Source organism: Triticum urartu, chromosome 7A, assembly GCF_056163025.1.
Source record: "Triticum urartu cultivar PI428250 chromosome 7A, HENAU_Tu73, whole genome shotgun sequence".
NCBI classification, from domain to species: Eukaryota; Viridiplantae; Streptophyta; class Magnoliopsida; order Poales; family Poaceae; genus Triticum; species Triticum urartu.
The window spans coordinates 161,263,143-161,282,849 of NC_141879.1; the positions used below are offsets into that span (position 1 = coordinate 161,263,143).

General features: G+C 45.9%; 1 long non-coding RNA gene and 1 pseudogene across 1 annotated transcript; both read left to right on the forward strand.

Moving 5' to 3' along the window:
* The first annotated feature begins 571 nt into the window (after positions 1-571).
* LOC125553425 (uncharacterized) lies at positions 572-2,851 on the forward strand. The gene is made up of 5 exons (XR_015611411.1): positions 572-685; positions 778-999; positions 1,087-1,205; positions 1,284-1,336; positions 2,552-2,851. It is a non-coding gene; the product is annotated as an uncharacterized LOC125553425 (long non-coding RNA).
* Positions 2,852-8,067: 5,216 nt separating this feature from the next.
* LOC125554529 (uncharacterized) lies at positions 8,068-18,124 on the forward strand (annotated as a pseudogene).
* The last annotated feature ends 1,583 nt before the right edge of the window (positions 18,125-19,707 follow it).

Consider the following 19,707-nt stretch of genomic DNA (forward strand, 5'->3'; position numbering starts at 1 on the left):
TGCTGCTGTCATATGCAGCAACATTGGTCGCAACTATCTGAAGAGTGCCTACCGGTTTGTCATTGATACATTCAATCGAGGGTATTGCTGGCATGGATCATTTTCTGTAAGCAATTTCCTGGTCGCTGGTGAATTATTTATGATGGGCATACCTGCACTCCACAAGACTCTTGGTTTTCATGACCTCCTTATTGATCTTAGAGCCTTGAGCAATGCTTTGCTGCCATACTACTGTGAAGGAAACCAACCTGGAAACGTGCCTGCACTATTCACAGACCATCTTCATTATATTACCACTAATGTCCCATTAGGAATTGGACCATCAATTGTGTTCCAATCTAGGTTCATTCGTCTGATATACCATCACTTCTCGTTCTCATTGCCGGGTCATACGTATTCGCTGTTTTCAGCACTTGCAACAGCAAAAAATCATCTTGGGCAGGATGACGTACGCGCATTTAATACTCTCCTTCGACAAGCTTGGAATGATTTACTGATTGACCAGATTGCAGTAGTTGGTCAAAATTGGCCTGATCAAGCCGAACAAAATCCGATCTTTTATGAAATTATGTGGTGGCAGAGTAGGCAGGCAGGGGTACCTCCAAGGAGAGGATATACAGGTACACCTGAGTCATTATACAATTTTGGAAGAAACAACAGAGTTCATGCACCTGAAAAAACAAAGGTATACATATTACTATGTTTGTTGTAAAAAAATGTCACATTTGGGCTGGAGACAAAGCAACGTTGTAAATTTTACCTCTTCTGTCATTTCAGGGGCCAAGGGGAGCTCTGCTAGGGGAGATTCAGCAAGTGCCACCCCATGGTGCAGGGCGTTGGCGATGGATGATCATTACTCCTGAGGGGGAATGGGGCTAGGTGTGGCAGCCTGCTCAAGGGCAGTGGTTCTGGCCGACGGTTCCAGGTGATACCCAGTGGCGAATGACCAAGTGGCCAAATGCTGCACCAGTGCTGCCTCTACTACCATTATCTGCCCAGGTAGTGTGATGAGATCCCTTGGTTTCATGGATACATAAAATTTGAGGCATATACATTAAACAGTGTCTTTACATGCAAACTACACAGGACCAGAAAATGGATAATCCAGAGAATGTGGGCCATATGGTAGGGAAGGAGTTTGGGATGTTCTTTGCTCATGCCACGGCCTTTGTCCTCCTATTCTTACAGTGTGGAACTCCAGAGTAGTAAGTTTTTTCTTCATATTTGTTCAAATTTGGCAAATAAAGTGCATAGAAAATAATCAAAATTTCTTCTAAATACAGTATTGATCAGCCTCATCAGAGATACGAAGAGGCAATGGATAGTTAACTGCAGAGTAAGTACCTTGTACACACTTGTATTTTCCGACCAGTGAAGCTTGATGTTATGGTCTGATGCCATTTTTTACACTTGTACATGTGAACATAAATCACATATGTATTTTACATCATGGATTTATATTCTTGTCATTCAATCTGCTAGAGCCAATTTTTAGTTGCGAAACAGGCCTGAGATAATGTCCTATTTTATGTGAGTTTGAATAGGGAACATGAAGTTTACTAGCACACAATTACTAGAGTTTAAAGTGTATTGTCAGGTCTATGCTTCTCTCGGTGTTAGTTTTTTTGTTAGCTAAAGCTTGCCATTCTGATGGAACTTTGTACGGCACATATATTTTGAGTAAATTACTTGAATTACAGACTCAATGTACATACTATACCTCACTTACCACTACGAGCTACTATTTTGGGAGAATTTGTGTTGCTGAAATTCCACGTGTAAAGACATGTTTCGTAGATCTACATGTCTAGATTCTATTTGTTTTTAAAAAGTGCAGTTTTATGTTGCACTTCTTTATTGAATCCAGGCCTGCGTAGCATACCCCGAAAGTCTTAAATCTGCAGCTATGTGGAATTGGCTCTTAATTTCGTAGCTCTGTAATTTTTGTACTTAAACAAGTACTCCCTCCTTAAACTAATATAAGAGCATTTAGATTACTACTTTAGTGATCTAAACACACTTATATTAGTTTACAGAGGGAGTAGTTTGGTAATGCTTTGTACTTTGGGGATGGGGACACATTTCACATGATACATGTAGGGATCCAAGTTACGGCCCCGCTAGAACCTGCTTTATTTCCTTCCATCATGCTAATCCTTTGTTAAGAAAGTTTGATCTTAACATTTGCCTTTTAGGCTCTGTTTTAGGGTGTTCTCCTTTTTGGGAATATGCAACCTGGGCTGCCCAAGCAGTTTGGGTATAGATGGGACCTTGGAAAGGGTGGTTCAATGTTTTGGGAGGATAAATGGATAACTGACTATCCTTTATGCACCACTTATTTGAATCTTTATAATATCTGTAATGAGAAGAACCATTCAACTTGTCTATGATGAACAATTTCTCTTTGGATAATGGTTTCTGCTGTTGGTTCACATTTCTCTTCGGATAATGATCCCCCCAGGAGGATGTTGCATTCTGCTGGGGTGTATACTGTGCAATTTATTTAGAAGAAATAGTTTGGCTTGTCGTTTATAACCCATCTGCTCTACAGGTCATGCTGTTTTCTCCCATTGCCGAGGCACAGCTGAGAGGAGTTTCGATGTTCCAATGCTGGCAAGATTTAAGTTGAAGGCTGCGGCTACGAGCTTGTGGGCTGATTCGCAATGCGTTCCAGTTTGATCAAATTCTCCAAAAGTTGCACTGATGAGCCAATGCATTGCTGAGTGAATCTTTTTGTAATTTTCTGTTGCTTAGGTCTACTTACTGAATCAGTGAATCTTATTGATTCATGTTGCTCATGACTTCCTTGTAAAAAATTAACATATTATAGCATCTTACCGGATCTTTTTTTATCAATTGGCGTCTACTGTTTTGTACTGCCTCCTTTTGGAAATATTTGTCGGATAAATGGATGTATCTATAGGTATTTCAGTTCTAGATACATCCATTTTTATTCATTTCCCGGACAAGTATTTTCGGATGGAGGGAGTATTATGTTTGAGTTTTGGAATGGTAGTGTTTTCTTCAAGTAGGAAACTGATAGCTCCTACTCCCTCTGTCTGAAAAAGCTTGTCCCAAGCTTGTTTCTCAAATGGATGTATCTAGAACTAACTTGGTGCTAGATACATCAATTTGAGGGACAAGTTTTTTCTGACGAAGGGAGTAATAAGGATTTCAATTGCAAAACAGCAGTTTAGACTGAGTTTGGTTGCTGCATTCGTTTAAGATCATTATGCTGCGTTTGGATGTTTGTATTTGGGCTTGGAAACGTGATTTGGTTTTGGTAGGGGTTTAATTCAGATGATCGAATGTGCTTTGTGGTAGAGCCTGGTAACCGAGTAAAATGCAGGTATGGTATACATATCACGTATGCCACGTCGGCCAAGGGCCCGCAGTCAGACGACTTGGTCATCACTGGAAGAGGGTGAGATAACGAAGTTGTTTCCTACCCTAGCCGCCGCCACCAGCCAAGCGACTAGGGAGGCGATCTCTTTCCTCCTATCTCCACCGGCCGGGGCGCTGGTCCCCTCTCCCTTCGACCGCTGCTCCGGCGGGAGGGGGGACCCGTTCCTCCGCTTTTTAAATATATTTAAAAAATAAAGTATGCTATGTCGACACTTCTCATTGCACCACTTTTTCTGTGAGGTGCTTGGGCACTTTGGCCTGGAATTTTATGAGACCATGTTCATCATCTATTATTTCAGTGAAATCAGCTGATTTGTCTGTGCACTCGATTGCCCAGCCCAGGGCCTAAGCAAACAACACAGGTCCTTTATCTATGAAACTGCCGTCATGGCCACGTTCTCCTTGGCGAAATGGCCTATCCACCAATGACGCTCATCGTTTGGGACCCCATAGTGAAATCTATGAGTACCAGGTCAACTGATCAGTAATTTCAGTGAAAGATGGCAGTCACAAGACTTCTTTCGACATAATATGTTGATCAGCCAAGTGGATCGTTCATTACTGAGTGATGGAGTTCCAGAATGATTATGGGCCGAGCAGGTCGTTCAATCCTAATACCGTGATGGAATTCTCAAAAGCGGAAAACCCGAGAGTAACCGCTCATCTGAAGAAGCCTCAATCTCCTCAAAATTATGATAGTCTGCTTGAAGTGACCTAACCATTGGCGAAAGACTCTGTTCTGAAGGTTTTGACCTCGTGCCTTGGCTCGTTTACTCCTTCCTCCGCCTCGGTGTGGCTTTAAATATATTAAAAAAAATAAAACATGCTATGTCGACACTTCTCACTGCACCGCTTTTTCTTTGTTCTGCCTTTAGCTCGGAACCAGCCGCCGTTGGCGAGCTTGCTGAAGCTATCGAGGAGGGGGGGCGTTGATATGAAATATAATTAGTCTTCGAGCAGGACCGAACAAGGTGTCCCCTTGTGAGCTGATCTAGTATCTCCAAAAAAACTAAATGCAGGAAAATAGACCCAGTTGGTATTACTTTCTCAAGCAGGTGCAAATTTGCTACATCTTATAGGCGCAATCTTCAGGCCATCGTCGGAACATCAACAAGCGGTACTCCGGTAGGGGGTGAGGGTACATCCCGAGAGGAACGAATCCCCCCTTGAGCTGGTGGAGAGGAGCGTACTGCCGGGTTGCAGATGCAGCGGTTGAACGTCTCAGAGCAGGGGTGGTAGAAGAGGAGGAGGCCGTCGCAGGAGGCCTCAGTTTCCAAGCAGTGATTACAGATGAACGAACCCTCTAGTCGCGCCACGGACTAGAACAGGTCGGCCGGGGCGACCCCTGCACAGTGGTCGAATGGGACAATGTCTAGGAACCAACCGCTGTTGGTGAGTTTGCTGAAAGCTATCGAGGTAATGGTCGCTCTCGACTTTGTTCTTCGGAACAATGGAGCGAGTTAATAACTTATTGGAAATAATACATACCGATGTATGTGGTCCGATGAGTGTTGAAGCACGTGGCGGGTATCGTTATTTTCTGATCTTCACAGATGATTTGAGTAGCTATGGGTATATCTACTTAATGAAATACAAGTCTGAAACATTTGAAAAGTTTAAAGAATTTCAGAGTGAAGTGGAGAATCATCATAGAAAGAAAATAAAGTTTCTACGATCTGATCACGGAGGCGAATATTTGAGTTACGAGTTTGTCCTTCATTTAAAATAATTTGAAATTGTTTCACAACTCACGCCACCTGGAACACCACAACATAATGGTGTGTCCTAACGTCGTAACTGCACTTTATCAGATATGATGTGATCTATGATGTCTCTTACCGATTTACCACTATCGTTTGGGGGTTATGCATTAGAGACAGCCGCATTAGGTTTTGGATTTATAGGTCGTGGTGTGTCGTTGGGGTGGTGGGGCCAGCGCTCGGACGAATAAATCTGCTTCAACTCCACTCCCACACCAGTGATGCCTTTTATGACGGTGTCTCGGAGTTGATGGCATCGTGTCTCTGCCGATCCCTCATATCGTCAGCATCTGGGTTCATGGATGGTGTTGGTGAGGCGGCGGCGACTCCATCAGGTGTGTCTCTCCTTTTGCTCTGTCCTCGTTGCTGTGGCGTTGTCTCCGACGTCATGGTGGAGCAGAGAGGTTTTGTCATTCAGGAGTACGCGCAGGCGGTTGTCTACGCAAGTGACAGCTGGAAGATGGAGTATCTTGTGCTGGGTCTGTGGTTGAAGGTTGACAGTTCTGTTTTCCTCCTCCGACGTCGTCGTCATGCGGGGGTGTCAGTTCTGAAGTACGATGATGTGTCCGGGGACATGTTGCCCCGTCTGGTTCTTTCAACGGCTATGATTTTGCTTCTGGCAAACTACTTTGGAGGTCCGCAAAGCTGTTGATCAACGAAGGAGTCGCGTCGAGCTTGGGTGAAGAGGTGATCTGTCTTTTACCCTTTGGTGGTCGCTTCGGCGGTGTCGAAGGAGAGGGACAAACGCTTGTACTTTGCATATGATTTTCCTATCTTTTCAGTCATTGTTGGTGTTTACATGCCATGCAACTTGATCTTTATTCTATATATAAATGAGACATGTATTACCATGAAAAAAAAGACAACTTGCTCATCCCCTGGTCAAATCGCAGTCGCTATCCCCAATCATCACGGCGTCAACGTTGCAGACAGTTCGATCTTCGGCGAACCTCCCATCGCCGTTGGCATCCTAACCGCGCCTCCCCCTTCCGTTGCCGGCGGTGGCTCGCGCCGCGGCTTGCTGGGGCAAGCTTTCCGCATGAGGCGTGACAGTGGGGAGAGCCCTGACGGCTCCTAGAGGCGGGCCACGTGCGTTCCGCTTCCATGGATGAGCAGATGGTCGTGCGGGCACGTCCTCCTGGCGACGGCTGTCAGAGACTGTAGCGACGATGTGACGCCCGCTGCTCTACTGACTGCCATGGAGGTAAAGTGCAGCTTCCTGCCGTCGAATGTTTAAGGTTGCAATGCTATTCTGAATTTGAAGGGTTGTGTCTGTCGACCATTGCTATGCAGGGTTATGACATGGATTTGTTATGAAACGAAATTTCTTTGTGTACTGCAAGTAATTGGTGGAGTTCTGAGACCGCTTTTGCTGTGAGAGTGCTTGTGTTGTGTAGTATAACTGTGCCCTTTTGCTGAATCATGAACTGAGAGTACTTGTCTTGTGTATGGCTCTCTCCATTGCACATATTTATTTGAGTATGACTGTGCATTTTTGCTGAATGAAAATAAACAGTTTGAGACTACTTTTGCACATACTTTTGCACAGTTTATGACATGGCTGAGCTGAGAGTTCTTGTGCATGAAAAGATATAAATACATGTGCAAGAATATTGCAATTGAGACTGAACTGAACTTGTGCATTTGTAATATCAGCGCAACAGTACTTGTGCTCAAATGATCTGAATTTGACCAAATCTGCATGAACCACAACACATCTGAACTGAAGATAATAGAAGTTCATATATATGACTGAATCCGCATCGAACAGAACATTGTTTAACTGAATTTGCCTGAACCGCACCACACATGTAGGTCCTGGATAGTACATAAGCCATAATTTAGGAAATAAAAGAGAGATCCAACAGCCTGATCATAAGCAGAACACAGCCATTACAAGCTCTGTAGGTGATCATAAGCAAAAGACAGAAACACTTCTAGTAGTTCATTAACAAAAGACTGAAGCACGTGCATTTTACTCCTGCAAACCTCACCCAATACAGAGCCGAGGCAAAATCCGCGCGGCCAGCCGAGGTCGACGCCTCTCCTCTGCCCGCAGGAGAGATTCTATCTGTTTGACCGGTCGTCATCATGTTCTTCTAGCTAATCTGGTTGCCTTCCTAGTTAAATGTTGTATCTTCTGATTCTTCTATGCTATCCGATGTGCCATTGGATTGATCTCCAAGAAGGTAACAGCACTAGTTTGGACTTTGGAGGCCATCAAGATTCCCCCTATGCATTGCCACCTCTGCGTTCACCCACTCTAGATCCACTGACGATCTCAAAAGAAGAAGAAAATGCGACGCGAATTTTGAGGACATGCGGCCACGCGAGGTCGTTATCTCGTGCGTCGGCAGCACGTCGCGATCGGCAGCTAATATAGCAACTCCTCCCCACTAGCAAATACGGCACAGTGTTTTATTTGTTCTTAGCCGGGATACGCCCGCTATACGCTCTCATTTATGGGCCAGTATGCATTTACTTTTGTACAAATACAGCGTTGTCCGTTAGCTAGTCGACACGCTAGGACACCCGTTCGGTGGTGTGGTCATAAACACCCTGACGTCGGGTCCACCATCATTTAGCAAGCGGGCGAGCCGTCTCCGACCAGTAGCACTGTACATCTTCTTGAAGCTGCGCACTGGAGGAGGCGCAAAGGGGGGGAGATGGCATGGCTTCAGCAAAAACAGAGAAATCCAGGTAATCCCCGGCAAGATCCATATGAATACCATTGTTTTCTCAGCATCATAGTACTAGACGAACTGTAATCGACCCCCCTGTCTTCCATAGCATGCCGCCGATTATGGGGGAAAGCAATGGATCTATGTGCTCGCGATTATCGTGGGCGAGTGCTAGTTACCCCGATTCTGCTGTTTTTGGCGTCGATTCGGAGAGGCTGAGCATGCTGCGAGAGGTTACCGAGGACGACCCCAGTGGCAGATTTGCGGATTTGATGGATTCTGTTGACGTTAGGTCAGAAACAGGCAATGTGGATCTAGATGACAATAGGGCTTCGAGGATGGAGAATAGATATACGACTCTTGATGACAAAGTTGGATGGGTTACAAGGTAACTAGTTCCTGCCACAAGTTATCGTTTTCCTTCACACCTCTTTAGATAAATCATACATGGGCTCACTTTCCTTGCCGTGTTCAGGAACAGGAAGGTGGCAATGCCAGACGAGAGAGCAACAAGTGCTGAAAGGGTGACAGCCCTGGAAACAGCACTCACAGGATTTGCCGAAAGAAAAACAGACACGGTGGTGACACCATCGGTTGGGATGACTTTTGACTCTATAATCGAGGCCTACGATTTTTACAATCTTTATTCCTGGGAGACAGGGTTTGGCATCAGATATGCAAAGAGCAGAACCAATGTCAAAGGAACGAGATGCATGCAGGAGTTTGTGTGCTGCTGCTCGGTGAGTAACCACAATATCATGCTGATTCTTGCTTCATGTTCAGAAAGGTCGGACATGTCACTTACCAGCTTTTGTTTTTTTTTTTGATAAAATCAGGGCAAGCCAAAAGAGGCGAACTCAACATCATCACGGTGTCAATGCCAAGCCATGATAAGACTCTTGCGTACAGATGATGATGGCTGGTACATCAACGAATTCAGGTCCAGCCACAATCACTCGATGTTGAACACATGTGCTGAGAAACTCCACTTCCCTTCACATAGGCATATTGACAAATATACGAGAGAGCTAGTATCTCAGCTTAGAGAGAATAATGTGAACCTGAGCAAAGTTTACAGCATTCTTGCAACTTCTTTTGGAAGGGTAGAAAACGTTCCGTTCACCAAAAGATGCTTGAGGACACTGTGTGGGAAGCTGAGTAGGGAGCAGGCGGACGATGATGTGCAGAAGACTATGGCCATCTTTTCAGAATTGAAAGTCCAAGACGGCGAGTTTACTTACAATGTGCAGGTAGACGATGAAAGTAGGATACGCACTCTCATGTGGACAAATGGGCGTAGCAAAAAACAATACCATCACTTTGGCGATGTGGTCACATTCGACACAACATACAAGACCAATCTATACGATATGCCATTCGGAATTTTTGTTGGCGTGAACAACCACTTCCAGAGTGTGTTGTATGCTGGTGTGCTCATGCGAGATGAGACGGTCGACACTTTCAAATGGATTTTTGATGAGTTTGTGAAGATGATGGGAGGAAAAGACCAATTACAATTTTGACAGGTAAAATGAAATACATCTGTGTTATTCCCTTTTAGTTGCGTGAAGATCTATGATTGAATTGTATGTCGTGTTGTGTAGACCAAGCCAGGGCGATGGAAGTCGCTATTGAGGAAATATATCCAGATGCAACACACAGATGGTGCAAGTGGCACATCCTGAAGAAGGCCAAAGAGAGCCTGGGGTCTAATTACACAAAGAAGTCTGATTTCAGGGCAGAATTCCACAAGTTGGTCCACGAGATGCTCACCATCGAGGAGTTCGAGGACGGGTGGGCAGCGTTGCTTGAGAAGTACTCACTGACTAAGAACACGTACCTGACGCAAATTTATGAAACAAGGCAGAAATGGGCCAAACCATACTTTGCAGGAAAATTCTGTGCCAGGCAAACCAGTACTGGAAGGAGTGAGAGCGCAAATCACATGTTGAAACAATATGTTCCACCTTCTTGCTCAATGAATCTTTTTGTCAAGCAATATAACAAGCTGCAGTTTGACCGTGAACAAGAAGAAGGGTTCCAGGAGAAACGAACCGGGCTGGTATGACAAATTCCACATAATGTCCGCCCGACAACCAAAAACTCGTGGGGCATTTAACGACATATATTTTCTCTCTTGTTGTTTTACTGCAGAGTGGAGCTGTCTTGAAGGTCAACACCCCACTAGAAGTGCACGCTAGCAAGATTTACACCAGGAAGATGTTTGAGATTTTTGGAGGAATATTGTATGAATCCGGAAGCTATGATGTAGAAGAGATCATACCAAAGCAGAAATACATGGTGACCCACGTCAAGGCTGAAAAGCGAGAGAAATGGTTCAAATGCCGATATGAGGTCAATGTGTTTGATAATCTGGGGTATTTCTCGTGCATATGCGGCCTGTTCGAGCACATGGGTATGGTCTGCTGTCACTCGCTGCAGGTTAGCAAGGTGGCAATTCTACACCTAGGGATTTCATCTCACCTCCAATATCTGAATAAGCGGAAACTGACTACCTAGGTTTTTTATCATGCATATGTAGCTCCCCTGCTGCTTGGGCGATGCACCTTCTGATATTATATGTTCTTCACAGGTCATGAATGTGCTCCGGCTTAGGGAGATTCCCCACAGGCACATCTTGAAGAGGTGGAGCATACATGGCAGAGATAATTTGCCGGATCATCTCAAACATTACCAACAGGACATGGGCCCGCCGGACGCACCCACTTATAGACATTCTGCTTTGTACATCACTGCCCTGGAGGTGGTTAAAATGGGCGACAGAAACCTAGAAGCATACAAATTCATGTTGGATGGATTGGTGGATCTTAGGGAGAGAGGAGCTGAGATTAGCGCACCAAATGATGGCCTAGGCATCGTTGAGCAGCAGGTCTCGAACAATGGAGTTGCAGGTGGTTGCAGCAAGAAAACCAAGACTTGTAAGGCGGCGTGCTCTGTAAGAAGTGTTGAAGGGAATCACATAACGTCCATAGGAGAAACATCGGTGTCGGTTCATCCACCAGCAAACCAAGGCGAGGGGGCACCGACGTCCAAAGACATGGCATCAGAAGGATCCTGTCCAAATGCAGATAGCTACAATTCAGACTTTTCTGAGGCTGCATCCAGGTTTACTATCAATCTGGATGAGAGTCTGCTTGCACCAGAAAGGAAAAAGAAACGTGGCCGGCCAACAACAAGCAGGGACAAGGCTCCATATGAGAAGGGAAGCAACAAAAGATCAAGGTTTTGTTCGATCTGTAGGGGCAAAGGCCACAAGTCAAGCACCTGCCCCGACCGTGGTGACGCCCCTAGAAAAGAAAGGAAAGTGGGCACATGCAGCAAGTGTGGAGTACCTGGGCATAGGAAAACAACATGCAGCAAGCCGATCTTGTCCTCGATGGCCGGTGTTCCTCCATCTCATTAGTTTTTCCAAAATGTTTGTCTGAACTTCTCGTCCCCTGTATTTGGCTGTTGTATTAATAAAAGTTCTCGAACATTGTTGACTTCAAAATGCATCTCGGTAGGTGCCATGTTTTTTTGTACAGTCACCCATCATCCAACTGGAGCACATTGTTTTGCCACAAGGTTGGCTGTGTCCATGCGTGTCTGGCTAGAGCACATCTGTAACCTGGTGCGCCATGGGTAAATTTGAAAATGGCATTTAAGCCCGCGTCAGGTCGCGGAGGTAAATGAAGCATTCAAGCTTACAGCTATGTGGGGTCTGCAGATTTCAAAATTCAAACATATCCGCCTGCGCCTAGAGCGGGGGCTATATAAACACCTCGTGCATGTGCTAGATGGGCATAGCAAGCATCATGTCGAGCTCGTCTTCAGCTGGCTCATACTCAGGAGGCAGCACAGAAATAATTCAGGTGCTCGTTCGCCTCTTCTTTGTTTCTTTCAGCGCGCACGTTTTGTTCCCCCTCCTCATGCATTACGTTTTTTATGTATACAGCGCGAGGTGCGTGCAGTTAGTACAGAAGGGCAGTTGGGGAGACAAGGTGTTGCTCAACCTCAGAACAATGTAAGCTTTTTCCGATGGTTGCATTCTCAATGAACACGATGCTGGCTTTCATGGAGTCTTACAGTTGGGATGCACAAACTCTATGATTTCAGGGTAGCGTGCGTGCGGCAGATATCGGAGGTGAGAATGAAGAATGCGTGGCAGCAAATGCATCCCTGGATGCAGAAGTTTATGATTTAACAGAAGGGTCGGGCGAGAACGACCCTCATGAGTCTGCAGAGCTGGCGCAAGAGATAAAACCTGAACCTGTTGGGGATCGACTATTTCACGCTATAGTATACAGGTGGGCGTGGGCTTCATGGGAAGACGACGACGAGGTCGACAGCGTTGCATGTAAAAGGCCCAAACTGTATTGATGCCCAATGGGCCAGCTGTGGTAACCGGTTCGCGTGCGCCCAGGTGTATGACGCTTGTACGACTCAAGAATAAAAAATGTCCGACGGCGCAAAAATTCATTTCTTGCCTATGGTTTTATGAACACAGCGAATGCATCGTACAGGCCTACCGTCTGATCCTAGGATTTAGGGTTTGAAAAAAAATGTAAACAGGCTGTCTGTATATCCGTTGGGTGTGTGTAAAAGACGGTGTGATATTGCAAAAGGCAAAAAAATAAAAACTGCATTATAGACAACACACAAAAAGTTGGAAATGAAATGGCGTCGTTCGTTAAATAAAAGTTGTAATGAATGGCGTCGGTTCGTTTTAAAAAAAGTCGGAATGAATAGCGCCATTATGTTTGTAGCTTTCAACATAAAAGAAAACCTAATTTGAAAGATCTATTAATTCTGGGGGGAAAGACAAACCCTGGTGACGCACGTTAGGCGTAAATTAGCCAGGGCGAGTTTTCCGCAAAGAAAAAATGACTACACCCACCTTTTGCGTTGGTTTCGAAAAGGAAGGGGAGAACCTAAATCGAATAATCCAGATGTCTCTCTTCAACGAATCGACAAGAAAATTCCGCGTAGGAGTGGGTGCACGTCAAGATAGAAAAGGAGAACATAATTTGAACGGACCATTCCTTCTGGGAAAAAGCCGATCCATGGTCACCCACGTGAAGCAGAAAAAATGCGCTGGTGAGATTTTTCGAAACACGAACAAATGTGTGTTCCCACACATGACTTGCACTCGTGAAAAACCTAAAGTCGAATAGTTCATTTGTCGCTCTTCAGCGAATCCATAATAAGTTCTATTGGGCACAAAACAGCCGCGTAGGAGTGGGTGTATTCTAACCACATGCAATTCTCGGAGGCTCGAAGGCGACATTTTCAGTTCTCGGTGTAAAAAAAGAAAGCCCGAGCCTACCACAATGTTTACGAGAGGGCTTGTCCTTTTTTCGGACAATAGGTTTGAATCTAAACTGCCCGCATGTTTTATGAATGCTAGCGTGGGGCATTTTATTTGATATGGCAGTTGACACAACCGCCACCCGCGAGAGTGTCGACGGCCGATCATCAGACACGAATCTCAGCGGGACGAGAAATCGATGATACGACCGGGGCACGTACACCACCACCCTCCGACCCACCCCCCCCCCCCCCCCGGCGTCACCGGTACCACTCCGGAAGAGATGAAGAAAGAGGAAAGTAAATGTTGCTGCATAAAATGAATAACCCCAACTTTCTACTCTCTCATACATCTTCACGGGTCGGAAACCAACTGAAGATTACCAATGACATGGACCCAGAATGTCCAATATAAATAAAAAAATTGTGCCTCCCCGAAGGAAAGGTTAGTCAAAATGTGAACAGTGGTGTGCTATGGGGGGGTGGGTGGGTGATCTTGCGCTAGGATTGCGTGACCTGCATCCGTCATCACAACAGTGGCTCTGGTTTTACAAATATGAGCGGGGGTACGGGTTTTGATGGGTGGCCATGCTTCCTCCGGTTCGCTGTGTCTTGGGCTGCCTAGCAATTTAGTCCCCGGTTGTCATCTTGTGCTTGATCGCGTGATGGGTGGTTTGCATACATAAAGAGGCGTCGACCTGTATAGTGCTGTGAGAATTGATTAGGGCGATTTACTCCGTAATTCTTTTTTTTCATATGGATTGGTGTGAACGATTTTCAAACTCGCCGCAGCGGTGCTCAATGCGTGCATGTGTGACCGGATCACGTGTGGCCGCGTGTGTAGTGGCCCTGGACAGCCGGCTACGTGCTTGCAAAAGGTTCTTCGTACCGAGCGTGTAGCTTAGTTTAATACATAGACATGGTATGCTAGGAGATCCTGGCCGGATAGAGGACGTACCACGCCTTGAATCCATGCTCAGCCAGCGAGCACAGGCCATCATCGCGCTTTGCCGCCCTGGCAGTCCGATTTGACGCGAGTAGACAGAGCTGTTTAGTCAGGCATTACTCTTCTGTACTCTCTACCCCCTCCCCTCCGCGTGCATAAGAAAGAGCTTGCCCGAGGGGGAGTCGTCTGAGGGAAGCCATTCATCTATCCAAGAACCAGAGTACTCTACCACTGCGAGAGCTCTGCTTCTGGAGCGAGCGCGTCGCCGGAGCGGCGGCCAACTGCGAGGTGAGAAAAAATCCCTTTGCTAGATGTAATACTTTCTCGCATTTGCTTGGATGTATACTGATGGGGCGCTCTTGTTTCTTGTTCCCTGTTCTCTTTTGCTCTCCTATCCTTTGTTTCGTTTAGATGTCCGGGTCTAGCCGTCCACGTTGTAGCAAGGTTTATGAGTCTAGGAAGAAAGCCGCGCAGCCAAAATGCACAGTAGATAGTAGTTTCGCTCCCAAAGATGTGTACGAAGCGGCTGTTCTTTTTACTGATGAACAGAGAGATGCTGTAAGGGAGATTGGTCTCGGGGGGATGCTAGCTATAGGCAACATAACCCATGTGGATCGGGAGAACTGCTGGAGTTTATTCCTAGATGTAGACCTTGAGCGTGGTGCACTCAAGATAGATGATGGCGTTTACGTCACATTCAACGAGGTTGACATCCACAACATCTTAGGAATTGCACTAGGCGGAGATATAGAAATAGAAAAGAGAGATGTTGCGCCTTCAACGGCACAGCTAGCACAGATCAGAGAGTACCTAGGGTTGCACCCGTCGAGCTTTTACATAACTGTCGGTGACATTAGATGGGCGTTGAAGAAACCATGCCAGACCACCCTGTCTGAAGAGGACAAGATCAGGATCCAGGTCGGTTTTGCCATGCTTTGCATGGCTACTTGTTTTAGTCCTAGGGAGAGGAGGCACACTGTCCCAACGGAGGCGTATGCTATTTGCATGGAGCCGGCTAACCTGCACAGGGTGAACTGGGGAAGATACGTTCATTCTGAGCTCATCGGCGCAGCCCAGGCGGCCCATGCAATACACAGTGAAGGGAAGAGGCCGCAGTTGTACGGGTGCCCGCTAGTGTTGCAGGTGAGGTGCCTGTTTCCATCGTGCGTAGGAATTTGAATTAATATTATGTTTGTTCAGGGCTTGAACTAAATTGAGTCGGTTTGCTTCCGTGGCAGGCATTGTATTTCGACTCGGTCGACACTTCTGCATCTGTCTAGCCTGACCCGCTTGTGCGCCCCAGAATAAAGTTCTACACTGCCTCCAACTTGTCAAAACTGATACTCAAAGATACAGCTATAGGCAGCGTTCCGAAGAGATACGGTGTGATGAAGGTGATCATCGGCCTTCATCCCATGTTTCTTTTTTTGTGCACACCACCCTTGTTCTGACCCATGCATGCAACAGGCCAGGCGTATGACGGATCAAAGCTTGCCATGGAACAGAGAAAGTGTCAGGAGACAAATCCAGGAGGTGATTTCATTAAACCCATTCTTTTTAGCCACCTGCAGAAGTGGTGCGCACTAACCATTGTGTTTGGTTTCAGGCAAAAGCTTTCATAGATCGCTCACTGAAAGAGCACGCGCTGGCTAGTGCTGAGCGCAATACTTTGTTCTTTCACAACTTAACTGCACTTAACGACGGGACAATCACCTGCATGAACGAGAACATGCATAGAGAGATTGAAAGGCACCTTGCTAACGAGAGGGTGATGACAACGCGGGACATGCAAGCTTTGCTCAAGTACGTGGATGGGTTGGGCCTGGGTGATTCAGTAAACGAGCTTAAAAACCAAGTGATTGTAGTCGCTGCGCAATCAGGTAACCAGGACAACGCACGTACTCTGTATCTACCGTTGCATTAATTTAGTGTCTGTTCATTTTTGGCAAAAAAACAAATGATTGTTGGTTTTAATGCGCAGGTGCGTACCAGGGGGTGCTTCCGGGGAAGGATGAGTGGAGCACAAGCAGGAGAGCCTGACGAAATGATCCCCACGGCAGGCGTCCTTCGTCCTGGTAAGTTTTCCTCTTGCAGTGTGATAGATGCGGTAGATGTTACCAATTTATTGATGCCTGCTGAATAAGGAGTACGCGATGCAGTTGCCGTCCGTCCAGTGCCAGTTGCTCCCGCGAGCTCTGCCCATGGCCACATTGAGCACGCCGAGACAGGTGAGACCCAGCATTTATGCATATACCAACAGCGCCGATGCTTACTTCAGTGAATTAAATGAGAAACTGGTTGCTTCCCCTCCAGGTCTGTTCCTTTTGCTGCCTGGGCAGCCACGCGACACCCACCACCCCAGTTCCATTCTGCCGGGTGTGCCAATATTCATGTCCATGGGGTCTTTTGGCCAGTTGTATCTAGATGGTGGATTAGAGAATGTGGTGTAGCCTGTCCGGTGTGGCCAGCATGATGCAGGGGCTGGGCGGCCGATTGGTGAAAATATGGCTTCGTGCAACTGGGGAAGAGGAAAGAAAGGGAGGTGGAGGACAGCAACGAGATCATTGTTTACCAAGGTAGACGTAAGTGGTTCCTGTGAATGGAATTTACTTATGTCAGGATACTGAATTTGTAGTCGCAGCTGAACGACGCTTGTCAATGCAGGTGCAGCTATTCGTGAGTTAAACTTGCTGGCAAGGTTTGGTGAGGAGGGAGATGGGAGGAAGATCGTTATCTCCACGGAGAATGGTGTCTCACCATTCCGCATCCCGGAGTTCAATTACGAATTCGTGTCGCCTCTAGTCGCCCACGCCGCTTGGGTACAAATACAACAGTTAGCCCCAGATGTATTGAACAGGTACTGTTGGTCCCAGTGCGTTTTGAGAAAACACTGAATTTATCGCATGTTGTCTGTTCAGCAGCTAGCGTTATATCTAACTGATCGCATCCCCGCCTTTTTACAGTGTCTGGGTCGATCAACAGGGTCCGCCTCATGTGAAAATGACTGGCTATGAAATTTATGAAAACTTTTGTCAGACACTAGATGACAAGGGTTTCAAAGTCGCAAACATGATGATGAGGGAACAAGATGCAAGGTGGTACGATCCTTCAGACAGGGCGCGTTTCCATCACCCAATGCCGCCTTACTTTGCGGTACGTAATTCGAATCGGCGATGTTTAGTTCAATGATCCATACATGATTATCGTGGCCTGAGCGTCTTGTTCCTTGTTTCGTGCAGTCCCGGATCATGGAGGTGGGCGACGGTTTCTTGAGCGATCCTTACATAAAAAACTTGTTTGTTGGGGAGCACCTGGGATACGATGTGGAGACATGCCGCCTGGTAATCCCCAGCTGATCCGTAGATCGTTAGTTCATAACCATGTTTTAGCATGTTACGTGACAGCTGCATGTATGTGCTTTTTTCAGATAACCGTGCCGTTCAAGGACGAGGGAGGTTTCTATGTGCTCTATGTTTTCGACATGCTGAAGAAAATTGCTCACGTGATGGATCCGAGACGTACCCAGTGGAACCTTCTAGAGCTGGAGAGGCAGCACGCACGGGTCCTCGACAGGATGCTCTATGGGCTGTGCAAGTGCATTGACAAGTTTTTCAAAGGGTGGCATGTCCGAGAAGATGAATTCAAAAGGGCGGCTCACCACCTGATGCATGAGCCATCGAACAGGTATGCGCCCCCCGTCCATCCGCTTTGATGTTTGATCTGCAGCTTAGAATATCAAATTTACGTATAACTTGTGCTCGGATGCAGCGATGACACTCCGTTCTACACTCTACACTACACTATGTGCTTTGATGGGGAGTTCATGACAGAAGGGATGTGGGCGGTGCGTGCATTGTCCTAGCAACTATTTATTCTCGGAGTGATGAACTCTTTCTGAATATTTGTTTGGTTTGTGTTGTGAGGACAAGATGCTGCGGTTTAAGCAGAAGCTCATGATGCTGGTGCTTACTATGCCAAGAAACAACGCCCTGCCTCCAGCCATCGTGTTAAACCCACCTGCCTGAAGCCTCTAAGGTTGTCAATTGTTCGGACTCCAAAAATGACTGCTGGATCTACTTTGTAATATGAACTCCAAATATTATTTGTATAATTAGAACTACCCATGCCAAGGGCTTTAGTCGTCAGTGCACTCATCTTCGTTGTGGAAGGCGCCTATCGGGCGCAAAGTTCCGTATCTTCAACTTGTAGACCTGAACACCGAATATTATATGTATAATTAATTTTATGTCATGTTGTCGGAAGCATCGGGACGAAAGCGTGTGTTTGGTCTGTTTCTTTGAATATGTTTTAGACAAAGCCGTGTGACCGCGTCTTCTTTTGGGTTATTGGGCGGTTTAGCTTCAAAGCTTTTTTCCTTGGAAGAACATCCACTCAAACACCAATCATCAACGGGAGTGGCACTCGTTTTAATAGAAACAGGAATGGTTTATGCAAGAGACCATGCAATTAGTTAGAAAACCGGATAATTCAGTGTATGTTTTGGGGCTCATTTGTTGTTTGAGAAGTTAAAAAATCCTCTTTGGTTCAATTCGTGTACGGCCAAACCGGTTTACATAGAAACCGCTCATCCGGTTCATCGATGGGAGTGAAGCTCATCTTGATATAAACGGAAACGGTTTACGTAGAAAACCACGCGATTAGTTAGAAAACTGATGAATTCGATGTATGTTTTCTTTCTCTCTTCACAGCTATCATGGTGCCGGAGGTGTCGCGAAGAAAAGATGTTTGGTTTTCTCTTTGCTTATGTTTTAGATAAAGGCGTGAAACGTGTGACCGCACCAAGGGGTTAAGTCGTCAGTGCACTCATCTTCATGGTGGAATGCACCTATCGGGCGGGAGTTCTGTTTCTTCAACTTGTATAATTAATTTTATGGTGTAAGACAAGTGCCGGTCATTTGTAAAACTACGGTGTATGACGAATGCCCCATGTTTGGTTTTTTAATACTTTTAGAAATCCTCTTTGGATTGTTTTCTTGTAAACATCACGAGGCATGTCCCACCATTTTTGTGTGTACCTATAGACTAGAGCTATGTTGTACGCAAAATGCCCCTCTTTTGAATTTGGAGATTTAAAAAAATCATCTGTTGTTTGAGTTCTTGGATTCCAAGAAGCTATTCTCCTTGGAAGAACATCCATTCAAATACCAAATAATGTTGCGGGAAAAAAATGTATGGTGTATGACAAGTGGCCCTCGTTTTGTTTTTTTGGAAAATGAGAAAATCCTCATTGTTTCAGTTCGAGTACGGCCAACACCCAATCTTGGGGGATTGGGTGGTTTAGCTTGGAAGCTATTCTCCTTGTAAGAAAATCCACTCGAACACCAATAAAAATTGCGGTGGAAAAAGCTATGGTGTATGACAAGTGCCCCTCATTTGTTGTTTGAAAACTTTGAAGAAGCCTCTTTGGTTCAATTTGTGTACGGCCAACACCCAAACCCACCGAAACACCAATTTATATTACGTTGGAAAATGTTATGGGGCTCATTTGTTGTTTGAAAAGTTAAATAAGCCTCTTTGGTTCAATTCGTGTACGGCCAAACCGAATCATCGACGGGAGTGAAGCTCATCTTGATATAAACAGAAACGG